Here is a 17,698-nt window from a genome sequence, read left to right on the forward strand (position 1 = left end):
TAATGGAAGACAAGTTGATATACTTAGTTTCATGTGTATAGCATGATTGTCATTGTTGTTCAGTCACTAAATCATGTCCGACCCTTTGCAAACCCACGGACTATAGCATGCCAGTCTTCCCTGTCCTTCACTATCCCCCGAAGTTTGCTCAAATTTATGTACATTGTGTCAATGATACCATCAACCATCTCATCCTCTGTCATCCCTGTCTCCTTTTGTCTTCAATCTTGCCCAGTATCTGGGTCTTTTTCAATGAGTCAGCTCTTTGCATCAGGTGGCCAAAGCATTGGAGCTTCAGCTTCAACATCAGTCTTTCCAACGAATATTCAGGGTTGATTTCCTTTAGGATTGACTGGTTTGATCTTGCAGTCCAGAGGACTCTCAAAAGTCCTCCAGCACTACAATTTGAAAGTGTCAATTCTTCAGCACTCAGCCTTCTTTATGGTACAACTCTCACATCTATACATGACTACTGGAAAAACCATAGCTTTGACTACACAGACCTTGGTTGGCAAAGAGAAGTCTTTGCTTTTTAATGCACTTTCTAGATTTGTCATAGCTCTCCTTCCAAGGAGCAAGCGTCTTTTAATTTCATGGCTGTAGTCACCATCTGACTTTCAAAGAAATCACCCTAGAAAACTTGAACTTGGTTCCAAATGATGAAGCTGCTCCACTGTCAAAGGATGAGGGCCTGTCACCTTAGGGTAGATTCTCAGCAACATGCTGCAGGCTCTGGAGACAATCTCTAGGGAGAAGTGCACAAAATACTTAAGCAATGTCAGTTTTTTGAGAATAATGTTTCCTAAAGTGACCGATTTGAAAGGGGAAAGATGTATTTACATATGTAATTGTTGATTTTTTAAAGAAAATATTGATTATTTTTAAAATATTTTAATGAAAATCTGATACTTTGTTATTTTATTTTTATACAATTTAATTAATTGGCTGCTCTGGGTCTTCATTGCTGCACATGGGTTTTCTCTAGTTCTCTCTGCAGAGGGGCTACTCTCTAGTTGAGGTGTGAAGGCTTCTCAGCACTGTGGCTTCTCTTGCTGTGGAGCACAGGCTCTAAGTTCATGGGCTTCAGTAGTTGTGTCCAGTGGGCTCAGTAGTTGTGGCTTGTGGGCTCTAGAACACAGGCTCAATTGTTGTGGCCCATGGGCTCAGTCACTCCAGGGCACATGGGATCCTCCCAGATCAGGGATCGAACCTGTGTCTCCTGCACTGGCAGGCAGACTCCTCTCCACTAAGCCACCAGGGAAGCCCAATTTCCTAGACTTTTAGCAGTAATACGAGATGCCCAAATACATGGAACTATATCAAAGTTGAGTGAATATAAATTAGAAATCTAACATTCTATTCATACTAAGTCAAACAAGTGGAATCAAAATGTCATAAATTTTTTCACTAGGCAAAAATTAATAGATTTTCTAAAATATAATACACATTATATATATATATATATACACACACACACACACACACATACATATACACACAAAAGCTTTTCTATGTGCTCGATAAAGGCTTGAGAAAAAACAACAACAAAAACAGAGAAATTGGAAAACATAAACTAACTGAAATGGGAGCACTAAATATGAAATAGAAACAGTGAAGCAAGCTAGATAAAAGTAAAACATCATCATATAGTATAGTTGTTTTTAAACATGATTGTTCATTAGAAACACATCTGGAACTTTGGAAGAAAAAAGCAATACTTGGGCATTTATTTGCATTTAAAAAAAATTCCAAGATGCATAAAAATTCTCTTATGCATCTGTATTTTAAAAGTGATTACAATTTTTTCTATTAAATGGTAATTTTAGTGATATAGAATTATATTATCCTCTGTTGACCAATCATGATACAGTGGTATTAAGTGTATTCACTTAATTAATAGTAATTAATAACTACATAATCACAATAGTAAAATCAAATAAAATATGTAAAATCACATAATCACAATAGTAAAAGATGTTTATCAGTTTTCATAATCAATAGCCAGACCAAGAAAAAAGATAATTACAATTGCAAGCAATAATGGAAATATGTTTAATCTAACAATATAGAATACTTACATTTTACAATTTGGGGGGTTAAGTAGAGTCATGTGGTAAGTGGATGGGCATATATGCAAATACTTCTATTCATCCAGCCAGTCTATGTCTTTAGGTTGGTGCATTTAATCCATTTACAGTTAAGGTAATTATTCATATATATGTTCCTATTACCATTTTCTTAGTTCTTTGGGGTTTATTTTGTGTAGGCCTTTTCTTTCTCTTGTGTTTCCTGCCTGGAGAAGTTCCTTGAGTACATGTTGTAAAGCTGGTTTGGTGGTGGTGAATTCTCTTAATTTTTGCTTGTCTATAAAGCTTTTGATTTCTCTGTCAAATCTGAATGAGAGTCTTGCTGGGAATAGCATTCTTGCTTGTAAGTTCTTCCCTTTCATCTCTAAATATGTCCTGCCATTCCCTTCTGGCTTGTAGTGTTTCTGCTGAGAAATCAGCTGATAACATTATGGGAGTTCTCTTGTATATTATTTGTCACTTTTCTTTGTTGCTTTTAATATTTTATGTTAGTTTTTAATTTTTGTCATTTTGATTACCATGTGTCTTAGTATGTTCTTCCTTGGGTCTATCTTGCCCAGGACTCTGCACTTCCTGAACTTAGTTGACTATTTCCTTTTCCATGTTAGGGAAGTTTTCAGCTATTATCTCTTCAAACATTTTCTTGGGTCCTTTCTCTCTCTCTTCTCCTTCTGGGACCCCCTATAATGTGAATGTTGGTGCATTTAATGTTGTCCCAGAGGTCTCTCAGGCTGTCTTCATTTTTTTCATTATTTTATCTATATTCTGTTCTGTGGCAGTGATTTCCACCATTCTGTCCTCCCAGTTACTTGTCCATTCTTCTGCCTCAATTATTCTGCTATTGATTCCTTCTAGTGTATTGTTTGGAGAAGGCAATGGCACCCCACTCCAGTACTCTTGCCTGGAAAATCCCATGGATGGGGGAGCCTGGTAGGCTGCAGTCCATGGGGTCACGAAGAGTCAGACACAACTGAGGGACTTCACTTTCACTTTTCACTTCATGCATTGGAGAAGGAAAGGGCAACCCATTCCAGTGTTCTTGCCTGGAGAATTCCAAGGATGGTGGAGCCTGGTGTGCTGCCATCTATGGGGTCGCACAGTCGGACACGACTGAAGCAACTTAGCAGCAGCAGCAGCAGTGTATTGTTCATCTCTGTTTGTTCTTTAGTTCCTCTATGTCTTTTGGCAAACATTTCTTGCATCTTCTCAATGTTTGCCTCCATTCTTTTTCTGAGACCCTGGATCATCTTCACTACCATTATTATGAATTCTTTTTCTAGAAGGTTGCCTATCTCCACTTCATTTGGTTGTTTTTCTAGAGTTTTATCTTGTTCCTTCATCTGGGACAAAAACCCTCTGCTTTTTCATTCTGATTAACTTTCTGTGATGTGGTTTTCATTCTAGCTGCTGTTGGATTATGTTTCTTCTTGCTTCTTATGTCTGATCTCTAGTTCATGAGGCTAAGGGGCTTCTATAAGCTTCCTAATTGGAGGGACCGATAGTGGGAAAAACTGAGTCTTACTCTGGTGGGCAGGGCCATGTTCAATAAAACTTTAATCCAATTATTTGCTGATGGATGGGGTTGTGCTCTCTCCCTGTTAGTTGTTTGGTCTGAGGTGTCCCCACCCTGGGGTCTACAGGCTCTATAGTAGGGTTAATGCTGACCTCCAAGGGGACTTATGCCAGGGGCCCCTTCCAGGACTGCTGCTGCCAGGGCCTCCATCCCTGTGGGGAGGCACTGCCAACCCACACCTCCACAGGTGACTCTCCAAAACCAGCAGGTATGTCTCATTCAGTCCCCTGTGGAGTCACTGCTCCTTTCCCCTACATATTGGTGCACACAAGGTTTTGTTTGTGCCCTCCTAGGGTGGAATCTCTGTTTCCCCCAGTCCTGTGGAAGTCCTGAAATCAAATCCCACTGGCCGGCAAAGTCAGATTCTCTGGGGATTCCCAGTCCCTTTGCCAGATCCTCAGGCTGGGAAGCCTGATGTGAGGCCCAGAATCTTCACAACAGTGGGGGAGTGGGGGAACTTCTTTGGTATTATTGTTCTCTAGATTGTGGGTCACTCACTTGGTGGGTATGGGATTTGATTTTATCCTGTTTGCACCTCTCCAACCATCTTGTTGCTGATTCTTCTTTGTCTTTGGACACAGAGTATCTTTTTCTGGTGGATTCCTGCATCCTCCTGTTGATGGTTGTTTCACAACTAGTTGTGATTTTGGTGCTCTTGCAGGAGAAGATGAGCGCACGTCCTTCTACTCCACAAGGCAGATTCTTAACCACTGGATCACCAAGGAAGCCCCTTGATTACTTTATAACCACGGCCCATATATCTTGTCTCTTGACCTCAATTACAAGTGCTTCTTGGCAAGGACACTTTTCAAGGTGGCAGTTTGCACAGTATGTTAACACCTTCTTCATAGATCTTAAAAGACATCCATGTGAACTGAAGGTTATGAGTTAAATAGTAATAATAATAATAGTAATAAGAATAACAAATATAAAATTAAAGTTAGAATACATATTTTATATACGACATTTGCTGAGCATATAGATTCATCCTATGCATTAAATGCCTCTTTAGTGAACTGAATGGTCAGGCAACTCAGTTAGAGGCTTAACTAACACTTCCCCATTCCTCTACCTGAACTGCTCAGTTCTAAGGCTGAATTATTTCTTTGCCTTTAGTCATTGATAACAGCTCATGTCAAGTCTGGACTGCTTATTTACCAATGTTATTCTGCATTCCCATAGACAGAAGCCTTTCCTTCTGAATAACATTCAAAGGTTAGGATTATTCTCTATGTCTTATTTTTCTCCTGTGGTAAAAAAAAAAGTGTCATTATTTATTTAAAAATTGATAATTACCTTTAGGGAAACTACTGGTTGGGAATGTAATTAATACAAATGACCTACTCCCCCATGATAAACAAACCAAATCCAAGTCAGCAAAGAAGTCAGATGTTTAATATTGGTCCCATTTCCTCAAAGTACCATGGACTTGAACCATGTTAATAATTGTATTAGTTTAATGTAGCTGCTATAACAAATTACCACAAAAGGAGGAGTGGCATAAAACAACAGCAATTCACTCCCTCACAGTTCAAGAAGTATAAAATCAAGTTGTCACCAGGGCATACTCTCCTTTGGAGGCTCCAGGGGAGAGTCCATTCCTTGCAGCTTCTGGTGGCTGATGCCATTCCTTGGCTTATGGTTGCATCTTTCTCTGCTCCATCTTCACATTAACTTCTCCACATGTCTCTTTCCTTCTGTGTGCTTGTGCTATCTTCCCTTGCTTCTTTCTTGTAAGGACACATGTGATGGCATTTAGGGCCCATCCAGATAATCCAGGGTGATGGCCTCATTTTGAGATTCTTAATTGCATCTACAAAGACTCTTTTTTTCAAATAAGGTAACTTTAACAGGTTCTGGGGATTAAGGGTATTATTAATAAATTATCTTCTTGAGGGGTACCATTTAACCCACTATAATGATCAATGCATGTACACCCATGGCAGATTCATGTTGATGTAAGGCAAAACCAATACAATATTGTAAAGTAATTAGCCTCTAGTTAAAATAAATAAATTTAAATAAAAAAAGAAAGACACAGTCAAAAAAAAATAAAGACACATTAACATCTCATAAAAATTTCAAAATAGCTAAAAAACTAATAAGGAAGATTTTGTTAGAAAAACTGAATATGTAAAAAATAGTAGTGGTTGTTAATATGCTTACCAAGACAATAGAGATAATAGTTGAATATACAAATAGGCACAAAATTTATCTTTTCAGTTACATCTGCCTATAAAGATAGTACAACTAGGAGTGTCACCATTTCAAAACAATAAAGATAAGCCTATAAAAAAATAAAAATAAAAAAAAATTAAAAAAAGATAAGCCTATAAAACTATAGACTTTCAATGAGATATTATCTTGAGAATAAAAGATGCTAGGCATAAGTATGGAAAGCAAGAAGAAGGCAAGGCATCTTTGATCCAGAGATATCTTTAAAAACAAGTGATACTCTCATCCACTTGGGGTTAAGGTGGGGTATCTTCGACCCACCTTGATGATTATGACTCACTAGTACTAATATGTCCATTCCACAGTTCTAATTAGTGTTGCCACCCATTTACTTTTTTTTTGAATATTCAGAAAACACAGGAATGTGCTAAATGCTATAGAGCAGTGGTCTTAAAACTGTAGCCTGTATCATGAAGATTTTTCAGTGAATAAGGAAACAATGATAGTTTCAAGGGAATCCACTGGAAGATCTTAAATATCCATCTGTATTCTTTCATAAATCTGAACTGCCTGAGAATCTAAAAAAAAAAGATCTCTAACTATGGGCCCTTCCCCATCTTTACTAAAGAAATGCATACTTCTTACCTGTGCACAAAGTCCCATGGTATAAAAATCTCGAAGGCACTAAATAAAGGAATAATTCCAAATATTGGTGTAGATGCTAAAAAAGTCAATTATTCTATTAACTGGGCAAAACATAGTTTTGCAAGGCAGATAGCATCCAATTCTTTGAGCAAAATTAAAGCAGAATGTTCAGCTTATAAATCATTAAAATAATTTTTGATAATAGACCATTGTAATTTGTGGCAAATAACTTGAAAGGAGATCAAAGAATTGGGTAACAATGATAAACAAAATTTCCATTCCCATTCCATTACACAAGCAAGATTGTGATCATTTATATCTAAAAAAACATAAAGAGGTGGAAAACGAACGCCTTGCAGGGAGGTTGAGCTGCTTGCACTATGTCTGAAATGAATGAGCTGTCCGAGCTCTATAAGGAGAGCAACGACCTGCAGATGGATGTGATGCCTGGCCAGAGCGACCTTCCACATAAGCGGAGGGAGCCGGAAGCTATCCCCGAACCCCTTCGGAGGAAGGCCCAATGCAGGAGGAGGCAGCCCAGCCAATAAGGGAGCCACAGGGGCCCCAAGGCCTAGCTAGCCGGCCCAGCCCTGGGGAGCAGCCAGGCGAGATCACGGGCACTGATTTCGAGAGCGATGACTATCAGGAAGAGAAGCCGCTCAGTGGTGTGGGCTACAGAGTATCAGCAGCACTTGAAGAAGCCAACAAGCTGTTTCTGAGAACCTCCAGAGCCAGAGAAGCAGCTCTGGATGGCGGGTTTCAGATGCATAATGAGAAGACCCCGTTTGATCAATTGGTGATATCAAAGAGCTTCTTTCACTTATGGTTGTCAATCGTCTGACCAAAGAACTCGGTTGTAGTGAGACTATTGATAGAGAATAGTTAAATGCTGTTAAGAGAGAAGGACGCTGCTTGAGGAGAGAGCCAGCATTCCACTATCTTTTGGGTTCATTCCAAGTAGTTCCATGACAATGAAAAACTTGATCTTTTTTTTTTTTTTTTTTGCAGAGTATAATAAGGTAGTGACTGCACAGTTAAGAAAAAGGAAGAAAATTGTTAAAGAAAAGTATCTTAGTACTGTTGAATCCTGTTTTGAAGAATGTCCTGAGACACTTAAGGCTTTGATGTTGTTGTTTATTCAGATTAATTTCTTTGCATTGAGGGAAATATCTTTCATGTTTCACTGTAAGGAATAGCTTTGCAAGAATGTTATGACCAAGACAGACTTCCAGTACAAGAGCCCACTGATATTAATTATATGAGAAAAAGTAACTGATTTATCCACCTTAGGACATGAGATGTCTTTGAGTTATTTGGACTGAAAGAATATTGAGAAAACTTTAAAGATTCAACTTTGTGATCTATCCAAGCTGTGGTTATCAAAGGGTAAATTTTTAGTGTAAAATAAATCTTCTACCAACTATTCTTCAGTATCCCAAAGAATAATAAAGTCCCAAAAGAAGTGTGTGTCATGTGTGCTATATCTTGAAATGTGTTTCCAAGAACAACTGAGATTTTGTTTGTACATGTATCTTGATCATTTTTAAAGTTACTGTAATCTTTAATTCAAGAAAAATCATTGCCTTGAACATTTTTAAAAGTCAAAACTTAAGACACCATTAATAAAATTTCAAATTTAGACAGTAAAATGTACATGAAAGTATAAAGAACACAAACTATTTCAAATATCAGTATATACTAGAGAATTTTCTGTTTCACTTGCTCTTTTTTTCATTTAACTTTACAGACAAAAGACTCTGGTTGAACTTCATAATATAATAACTGTTAAGTGAAAATTGTCCAGTAAAAGGAAAGCCCTACATCTAAAAAAGACACTATGAACAACCCTTAAAAGTTTTTAATCTGCCCAGAAATCCACCTCAGTATCTGAAGTTTCCCTCTGTCTCCTCCTCTAATTAAGTTTGTTTTTTGGTTATGCACCAGCATTCAAGATAATAAAAGTTTCTTTTTCTGTGTAAAAAAGAAAGAAAGAAAGAAAGAAAACTAATGCCAAGCCTGTCATGCTCTGGCAATAATTAATACTGATCTATAGGCATGTCAACTAATTAAAAAGGTACTGTCCGTTTCATTTATATATATTTGCTATAAAAGTTTTATAATTTTAATGAAGACTCATTCCAGATGACTTTTAACCTTATGGATTTAGGATTTCAGGAAAAAAATTCAAGTATATACATGTATACATATAGTTCAATACAGCCTGTGATATAGTACCTTGAGAGGTAACAGGGAAATAGACATTTAGACAAACAAGGACATCATTGTTCACATTACCAAGGAAAGCTTCATGGAAGTACAGTTCAGTTTTTCAATACAATTCAGTTAATATCTAGGCATGTATCATTTAGCACCTAACAGTAAGTATCAAGGCACCATTGCTTAGTGCTATGTAAGATTTCAAAAGAAACAAAACAAGGTCTCTATCTTCTCAGCATGTATAATTTGGTTAATGAGGATAAGAATAGTAAAGATTTCATTAGTCAGAGGTGAAAGATGAGTAGTTCACAGATGGATAGAATAGTATGGACCTGGGGGGAAGGGAAGAGGCAGAAAAAGGCAAGAACATAACAAATGAAGAACAAGTCATCCAAAAGCAGGATATGTGACATTTAACCATTTAGAAGTGTTATAAAACTGAAAGGCTTCAAACTGAAACACCTAATCTGTTAGATCTCTAAAGTACAACGGATATAGTGCTGAAAAACACTAAGTCAAAGCTACAGAAAAAAAAGCTACAGAATTCTGTTAGATAGCAAATTTGTATTGAATAAACTAAAATTAGATAAGAATTAAAATTAGTTTTAAAAGGCATTTTTACACAAATAAAAAATGGACCAATTATAACCAGATTTTTACTGGTTAAGATAATTTACAAAGGGACAGGTAGGTTATGGTACCATAGGTAAGTAGATTATGGAAGACTCCATACCCAAGGAAGTCATAAGCTTCAGACCATAAATGTGTGTGCATACTTGGGGGAGGCAGGTAAGACAATGAAGGGTGGAAAAAACATTGGGAGGGCTAGGTTACAGCACTGGCAAATGGTCTGATGTGCTAGAAAATAACCACTTCCAATTAATATTTGGGGAGTGGAATATTCAAGAAGATAACTGAGGGCCAAAGGAATGAAAGTAGAAAGATCTGTCTCATAGACTTTACCATCAAGACAGATTTTTGTTTTAGGAAAGTTATCAGACATTCATAACACTAATTGATTTTCACAAAGAAGTGCATAGATGAGGTCTCTTTGGGAAATGTCTGCTACATTTTGGCTTGGAAAGAAAAGATCTTTGCTAGTGCACCTGGGCTCCTTTATACAAAATTTAATTAACATCTCTTAGAAGGAAAGCTCACTGTGGTCCCCAGCTATTTTATGAAGCTCCTCACTCAGGTATGCTGTGACAAATTAAACCTGAGCAAATGGTATCTGTCATGTGTTTATTACCAAAGGGATAGCAGTCAGAAGAGGAAGGAGATGGGTTTGAGATATTAAACTAAAGGAGAGAAACAGGAGAATGCCATTGACTAGGAAGATTCTCTGAATATACCTGAATCCTGAGGGCTACATATCTCTCTTTTTGCTAACCTGATGACTTTTTTGGATCTGGGGTGGGAGGTTTCAGAATGAAGAAATAGAGAGTTTTCTAGGCTACCATTTAAGTCGATCGTTTGAAATATTATTCCTAGAAAAATTACTATGGCTCTTCTTTCTTATGAACTTGCAAGCAAATAGGGGGATCCATTTAAGAGACAAAAGAGATATCACAGCTGAATGTAGTACATGAACCTAGAATGGATCCTGAATTAGAAAAAAAAAAGTAATGGATATTACTGGGTCAATTGACAAAATAGAAATACAGAAGATAAAATATTATCTCAATGTTAAGTTTACTGAACTGTGATTATTTAAGAGAATTTTTTTATTCTTTGGAAACATACACTAAAGTAGCTAGGTTAAGGAGACATGATGTATGCAAATTATTCTAAAATGGAAAAAGATTATGCACATACATGAGAAAAAGTGATAAATAAAGTGAGGCAAAATATTAACAATAAGCGAATCTGGACAAAGGATATACAGGTATTCTTTGTGTTATTTTTTGCAAAATTTCTATAAACTTGAAATTATTTAAAAGGACTATTCACTTCTCCATCAACAACAGAAAAGTCATATATTGAGGAATTCAAAGTGGTATCAGCAGGAATGATAAAGATCTCAGAAAAATCCCTTCCTTCATCCAACCAATGAGATCACTGGCAAACACTGTTATTAATTAAGATTTTTGAAACTTGGAAAATTAACCAAAGGCTTGCAGCAATCCAGGAAGTGTTATTTAAAAAGCTAAAAATAGAGTTACCATGCGATCCTTAAATCTCACTCCTGGGTATATATCCAGAGAAAACTATAATTTGAAAAGAAACATGCACCCCAATGTTCACTGCAGCACTGTTTACAATAGCCAAGACATGGATGCAAACTAAACATTCATCAATAGATGAACAGGCAAAAATGTGGTGTGTGTATATATATATATATACACACACACATACATATACATACACACACAAACACACACATATATGTATAATGGAATATTACTCAGCCATAAAAAAGAATGAAACAAGATCATCTGCAGTAACATGGATGATCTAGAGATTATCATACTAAATGAAGTAAGCCACACATAGAAAAACAATATCTTTTTTAAATTACATTTTTAATTTTGTGTTGGAGTATAGCTGATTAACAGTGCTGTGATAGTTTCAGGTGGACAGCAAAGGGAGACAAATATGATATTGCTTATATGTGGAACCTAAGAAAAAGATACAAATGAACCTATTTACAAAACAGAAATAGACACACAGGCATAGAAAACAATCTTCTGGCTACCAAAGGGGAAAGGGGGAAGAGATAAATTAGGAGGTTGGGATTAACATATACATAGTACTATATATAAAATAGATAAGCAACAAGGACAGGGAACCAGACTTAATATTTTGTAATAACCTATAAGGGAAAAGAATCTGAAAAATAATTATATATGTATATATCACTGTGCTGTATACCTGAAACTAACATAACATTGTAAATCAACTATACTTCAATTTTTTAAAAAAAGAGGTAGAAATGAAAATCCAGCAAACATTTATTCAAGAAAAATGGTTGTATCTTAGTAAGATTGAGATTTGGTAGTTTTTAAATTTTCCCTATTCCCATCCCCATCCCCAACTCCAAACTAGTCTTAAAAACTAAGAGCCCACAATTATAGTGAAAACCAGCAGTCACAGGAGAGTGTAGAATGGGATTGGAGCTTTTTCAAAGCTCCATTTTCAGATAATTACCATTATTTGACTTATTGATTCCCTGTAATATCCCACTCACAAGCCTTGTTTTTATTTAAGCTGACTGAGATCTCTCCCAGTACAAATGTCCTTTTCCCCAGGGGCATTTGTTGAAAACAATCTGTGGCAGTTGTTTAACATCATAGTTCTCTAAGGCAGTGGGTAACACATGGGGCAAACAATAGGCTAATGAAAAAGCTTAAAAGGAAAATCTGGGGAAATATCTATGGGCGTTTGAACAACTCTGACATATTCCTGGGAATCTCAATGGCCATGTTCATGTGTAGAGCTGTGATCATGCCCAGGGCTATGTGCATGCTCAGGAAATACCTGAGAAGGGTCTCAGCTCTCACATCTGGCTGACCTTGAGCCTCTATACAAGCAGGGAGTGAAAGCTAAAGTAAAGATGTCAACTACCTGCTTAAGTGTTGAAGACATGCCCCCAACACACACAAAGAGCCCCTTAGCAAAGACTGGGAGATTTACTGGTTCCAAGTAGCAACCTAGACATCCATCAACAGATGAATGGATAAAGAAGTGGTGGTACATATATACAATGGAATATTACCCAGTCATAAAAAAGGGATGAAATTGAGTCAGTTATAGTGATGTGGATGAACCTACAGCCTGTCATACAGAGTAAAGTATGTCAGAAAGAGAAAAACAAATGTCATATATTAATGCATATATATGGAATCTAGAAAAATGGTACTGATGAACCTATTTGCAGGGGAATAATAGAGACACAGATATAGAGAATGAACTTGTGGACACATTGGGGTAAAAAGAGGGTGGGACAAACTGAAAAAGCAGCATTGACATATGTATACTACAATGTGTAAAATACATAGCTAGTGGGAAGCTGCTAGAAAGCATAGGGAGCTCAGCTCAGGGCTCTGTGATGACCTAGAGGGGTGGAATGGCAGGGATGGGAGGGAGACTCAAGATAGAGAAGAGGTGTGTATACATATGGCTGGTTCACACTGTTGTACAGCAGAAGTTAACACAACATTGTAAAGCAATTTTATTCCAATAAAAAAATTTTTTAAAGGAAATCTCAGTCCAATCATTAGCTCAGCATTAAGCTAGCCAATCAGAGACTTAAGTGCCCAAGTACAAAAAAGAATACAGACTCTACAGATTAATTCAGAAAATAAACAACTACAACAAACCCTGAGAAGGTAGTAGAGGATATGATTTCCAGATACACCACTGTATTACTTAAAACATCCAGTTTCAACAACAACAAAAAAATCATTACCAAAAGCTAAGAAAGTATGACCCATACACAGGATAAAAAGTAAAGCAATCAATAGAAACTGTTCCTGAGGCAGCTCAAATGTTGAATTTACTAGACTTTAAATTGGTTATTAAAAGTATTTTTCATGAACTAAAGTAAATAATATCTAGGCAACTAAAGGAAAGTATGAGAACAATATCTCACCAAATAGAGAATGTCAATATAGACATAAAAATTATGAAATGAACCAAACAGAAATTCTGAAACTGAAAACTAAAAATGAAGTGTAAAGTTCACTAGAAGAGCAAGATTGCACATTTGAGCAAGCAGAAGAAAGAATCAATGAACTTACTGCTGCTGCTAAGTTGCTTCAGTTGTGTCCAATTCTGTGTGACCCCATAGATGGCAGCACACCAGGCTCCCCTGTCCCTGGGATTCTCCAGGCAAGAACACTGAAGGGGGTTGCCATTTCCTTCTTCAATGCATGAAAGTGAAAAGTGAAAGTGAAGTTGCTCAGTCATGTCCAACTCTTAGTGACCCCATGGACCACAGCCTACAGGCTTCTCTGTCCATGGGATTTTCCAGGCAAGAGTACTAGAGTGGGGTGCCATTGCCTTCTCCGCAATGAACTTGAAAATAGGTTAATTTTTGATTAACATGTCTAAGGAAAAGAAAGATCAAAAAATGAAGAAAAATGAACAGAGCCTTACAGACCTGAGAGACACCAATATACACATGATGGGAGCCCCAGAAGAAAAGACAGTACAAAGGGGGCAGAGAGAATATTTGAAGAAATATTGGCCAAAATCTTTCCAAATTTGATGAGAAACGTTAATCAACACATCCAAAAAGCTCACAAATTCCAAGTAGGATAGACTCAAAGAGCTCTGCAGCTAGACATATTATACACCTATGATAAATTCATCAGGATTATTTTATTTAGATGTTGGCATAGAAATGGGAGGGGAAAGGCTAGTGAGAAAAAAGGGAAGAGAAAATCCAGGGGAAAAAAGTTAGAATTTTAGATGATTGTTTATCACTCAAAGATCAGGGCTGTAGTATTTAGTATGTGAAAAAATCAGGGAAGTAAATTTCAGGAAAGCCATATAAAGAATATACAGTAAAGAACACTCCCATTTCAAGAATGTAGTGGCGTTTAGAATAGTGGTCTGATATTGAGCCATTGCTGAACATTGGTCATAATATCTATAGACTACATAATTGAACTATTGGTCATCCATAGTTGTTCCCCTTGCACAATTATTGGATATTTCATCTTCTTTTTAATCCCACTCTGACTTCCCATAATCTAATGACATGTAGGTGAAGCTCATTTTTTAAAAAAAAACACAATAATATATTATAACTCAACAGAAAAAACATATAAATCATATGATACTTGGGATTACTTGTTCCATCACTTTTCTCCTTTGTCATAGATAATAGAGAAACAACCATATATTGATATTCAAATGGATTCTCTTTTATCAAACCAAGAAAATATCTTCAACATTATGCATCACCGTTGAACTGTATCATATATGTTAATGGCTGAAGGCTCAACTACAACTCCTGACCTTCAGGAACTTAAGTGCCCTCCCAATGCAGAAACCCCACACAAACTCAGAGGGGCAGCAAAGGAGGAAGAATGGAAATCAAACATAACTTCCCAAGGAAGTCCACAGACTAAACTCCCACTTCCATCAGCAGAACTCAGAATTCAGCATTGTGCCATCCATGAATCTCATCTGACATAATGAAGGTGGCCTAAGAGAAGAGAAAAGGAGGGAAACTGAAAAGGGCCAGGTTTCCAGGACTTTCCAACACTTGCTCTTGGTACAATATTTGGTCATTCCCAGAGCCCCATTCCTGTGTTACAAATCTTAGCCTTTTGCACACTGTAGGTAGAGGTTTTACAAGAATTTGCAATCCGTTCAGGGCTACACCAAAGGAATTCTTACTCCAGTCTTTGTTTCTACTCAAACATCAGCACTGTGGTAAAGCCTAAAAGAATGAGCTTCATTCATTACCTATAATGTCAAAATCGAAAAGGTTAATCACCATTAGTCAATGGAAATAAGGAGCAGATAGGAACTTATCTATCACACAAATGAAAGGGCTCTGAATTGAAGCCCACATACAAAATGACAAACACATACCCAGATGCTCTGGCATCCCTTCTGTACACCAAATGGCTGCACTCCTTCCTCCAATGTGCACTGCTCTCTCCTTGAATCCTGTGTGTGCACAACTGCAGTGCCTGGGTTCATCACAGTATCTTTTTATGTGTAAGACTGTTGGGGGAAAGCCTAGGCAATCATCACAAGTGCCACCCCCCACTTTTCCTCTCAGCTCAATCTAAGAGAAAGAATCCAATCTTTCCTAAAATCCCAGGAGCACCTCTTAAGACAGCTTCTAGGCACTTCCAGCCAGATTTGTATCCTAAAACTGACAGCAGCCCCTGATGCCTGCTCTACAAGTAGGAATTGAGGCATATGAAGTCTGGGAATCACTAGTCAAAAGTGAGACAGAGACAAAGAGACATATCCAGGCAAGCATTGGCAGGTAATTCTGGTCCTCAGGTGTGCACTGTATCTACAAACCCAGAGGAACCCAGTACCTCGAGTGAATGTCCCTTTAAGTTCAACGTGATGCACACTCATTTCTTCACAGTATAGTGATACTATTCAGGTGCTCTGAGAGTCTTTCCTATATTTACTTCCATGGATAACCCCCAACATACACACATGTATAGTACATGTGTGTCTGCATGCACATACACAAAGAGAAAGACAGACAGCAAGTACCGGGGAAAAAAGCAGAGACCAAATCAAAACAACTTCTATCAGACCCAGGCTCTTCACCTAGATTAGAGTTTCTCAAGATGGCCACTGCTAATATCATGAGCCAGATAATCTTTTGTCATGGGAAGGGGGAGTGGGTGGCAATGGCAAGGCTCTCTCATCAATTGTATAAGGTTTAGAAGCATCCCTGCCCTGTTCCCATTAGATGCCAGTAGCAACCCCTCCTCCAAGTTATGACCAGAAATGTCTTGAGACATTGCTAAATGTCTGAAATGGCAAATTTTTCCTCTTGAAGATCACCAACTTAGACCAAAAGGGTTTGCCCAGCATGGCTCCAACCAGTGCACAAATTGCCACATTACAAAAATATATGCAGGATTAACTAGTCAATACTTTTAGCAGAGTCAGGGAGGTTAGAGATTTTCATAACCAGAAGTCCCTTTCAACAAAAAGAAAGTATCCCTGCCACCTAGTAATGAGCCTCCTCTATGACAGCCTATTCTAAGATTGTCTTGGCTTTCTTCTGACAACTTCCCACATAGTGTTCAAGCACCAAGTGACCCAGTGGGCCTCTCCACATGTGATTTCTTGCCAAATAATTTTCCACAATTGCTCTGTCATCAAATTTTCATATTTGTCAAGCAAATTCATATAGATGTGAATATATATATATATATATATATGTATATATTTCCATTTCCAAAAATAACAGGAAAGGAATTAGACTAGAGAACTGATGGGCTTCTGGTTCAAGATGGTGGAGAAGAAAGACGTGGTCCTCCTGTGAGAACAACAAAAATCACAACTAGCTATTGAATAACCATAAACAGGAGGACACTGGAACCCACCAAAAAAATATATCCCATGTCCAAAGACAAAGAAGCTGCAACGACATGGTATGAGGGGTGCAATCATAATAAATCATATCCCTTACACATCAGGTGGGTGAAGCACAAGCTAGAGAACAATAATATCAAGAAAGTTCTCTCACTATTGTGAAGGTTCTGAGCCTCACGTCAGGCTTCCCAGCCTGGGGAACCAGCAAAGGGCCTGAGAACTCTCCAGGGAATCTGACTTTGCAGGTCAGTGGGATTTGATTTCAGGACTTCTACAGGACTGGGGGGCACAGAAACTCCACTCTAGGAGGGCACAAACAAAATCATGAGTGGACAAAGACCAGGAGAAAGGAGCAGTGACCCACAGGACACTGAACCAGACCTACCTGATAGTTTTGAAGGGTCTCTTGGGAGGCATGGGTCAGCAGTGGCTCCCCATGGGATGGAGGAACTGGCATCAGCAGTCCTGGAAGGGGCCCCTTGGTGTAAGTCCTCTTGCAGGTCACCATTAACCTTTCTATAGATCTGGCAGACTCCAGGGTTGGGTTACCTCAGGCCAAACAACTAACATGGAGGGAGCACAACCCCATCCATCAGCAGATAATTGGATTAGAGCTTTACTGAGCCCTGCCCAGTTTTTCCCACCATCAGTCCCTCCCATCAGAAAGCTTACAGAAGGCTCTTAGCTTCATCCACCAGAAGGCAGACAGAAGCAAGAAGAAACACAATCCAACAGCAGCTAGAATGAAAACCACATCACAGAAAGTTAATTAGAATGAAAAAGCAGAGAGTTATATCCAGATGAAAGGACAAGATAAAACCCCCAGAAAAACAACCAAGTGAAGTGAAGATAGGCAACCTTCCAGAAAAAGAATTCATAATAATGATAATGAAGATGATCCAGGGTTTCAGAAAAAGAATGGAGGCAAACATTGAGAAGATGCAAGAAATATTTGCCAAAGACCTACAGGAAC

General features: G+C 37.8%; 1 protein-coding gene and 1 pseudogene across 1 annotated transcript in view; one reads left to right on the forward strand and one right to left on the reverse strand.

Annotated features, from left to right (window-relative positions):
* Nucleotides 1-17,698, reverse strand: part of NEXMIF (neurite extension and migration factor) — a 216,721-nt gene that overhangs the window by 161,363 nt on the left and 37,660 nt on the right. The window lies entirely within an intron of this gene.
* On the forward strand, nucleotides 6,861-7,362 carry LOC123331718 (annotated as a pseudogene).

Source organism: Bubalus bubalis, chromosome X, assembly GCF_019923935.1.
Source record: "Bubalus bubalis isolate 160015118507 breed Murrah chromosome X, NDDB_SH_1, whole genome shotgun sequence".
NCBI classification, from domain to species: domain Eukaryota; kingdom Metazoa; phylum Chordata; class Mammalia; order Artiodactyla; family Bovidae; genus Bubalus; species Bubalus bubalis.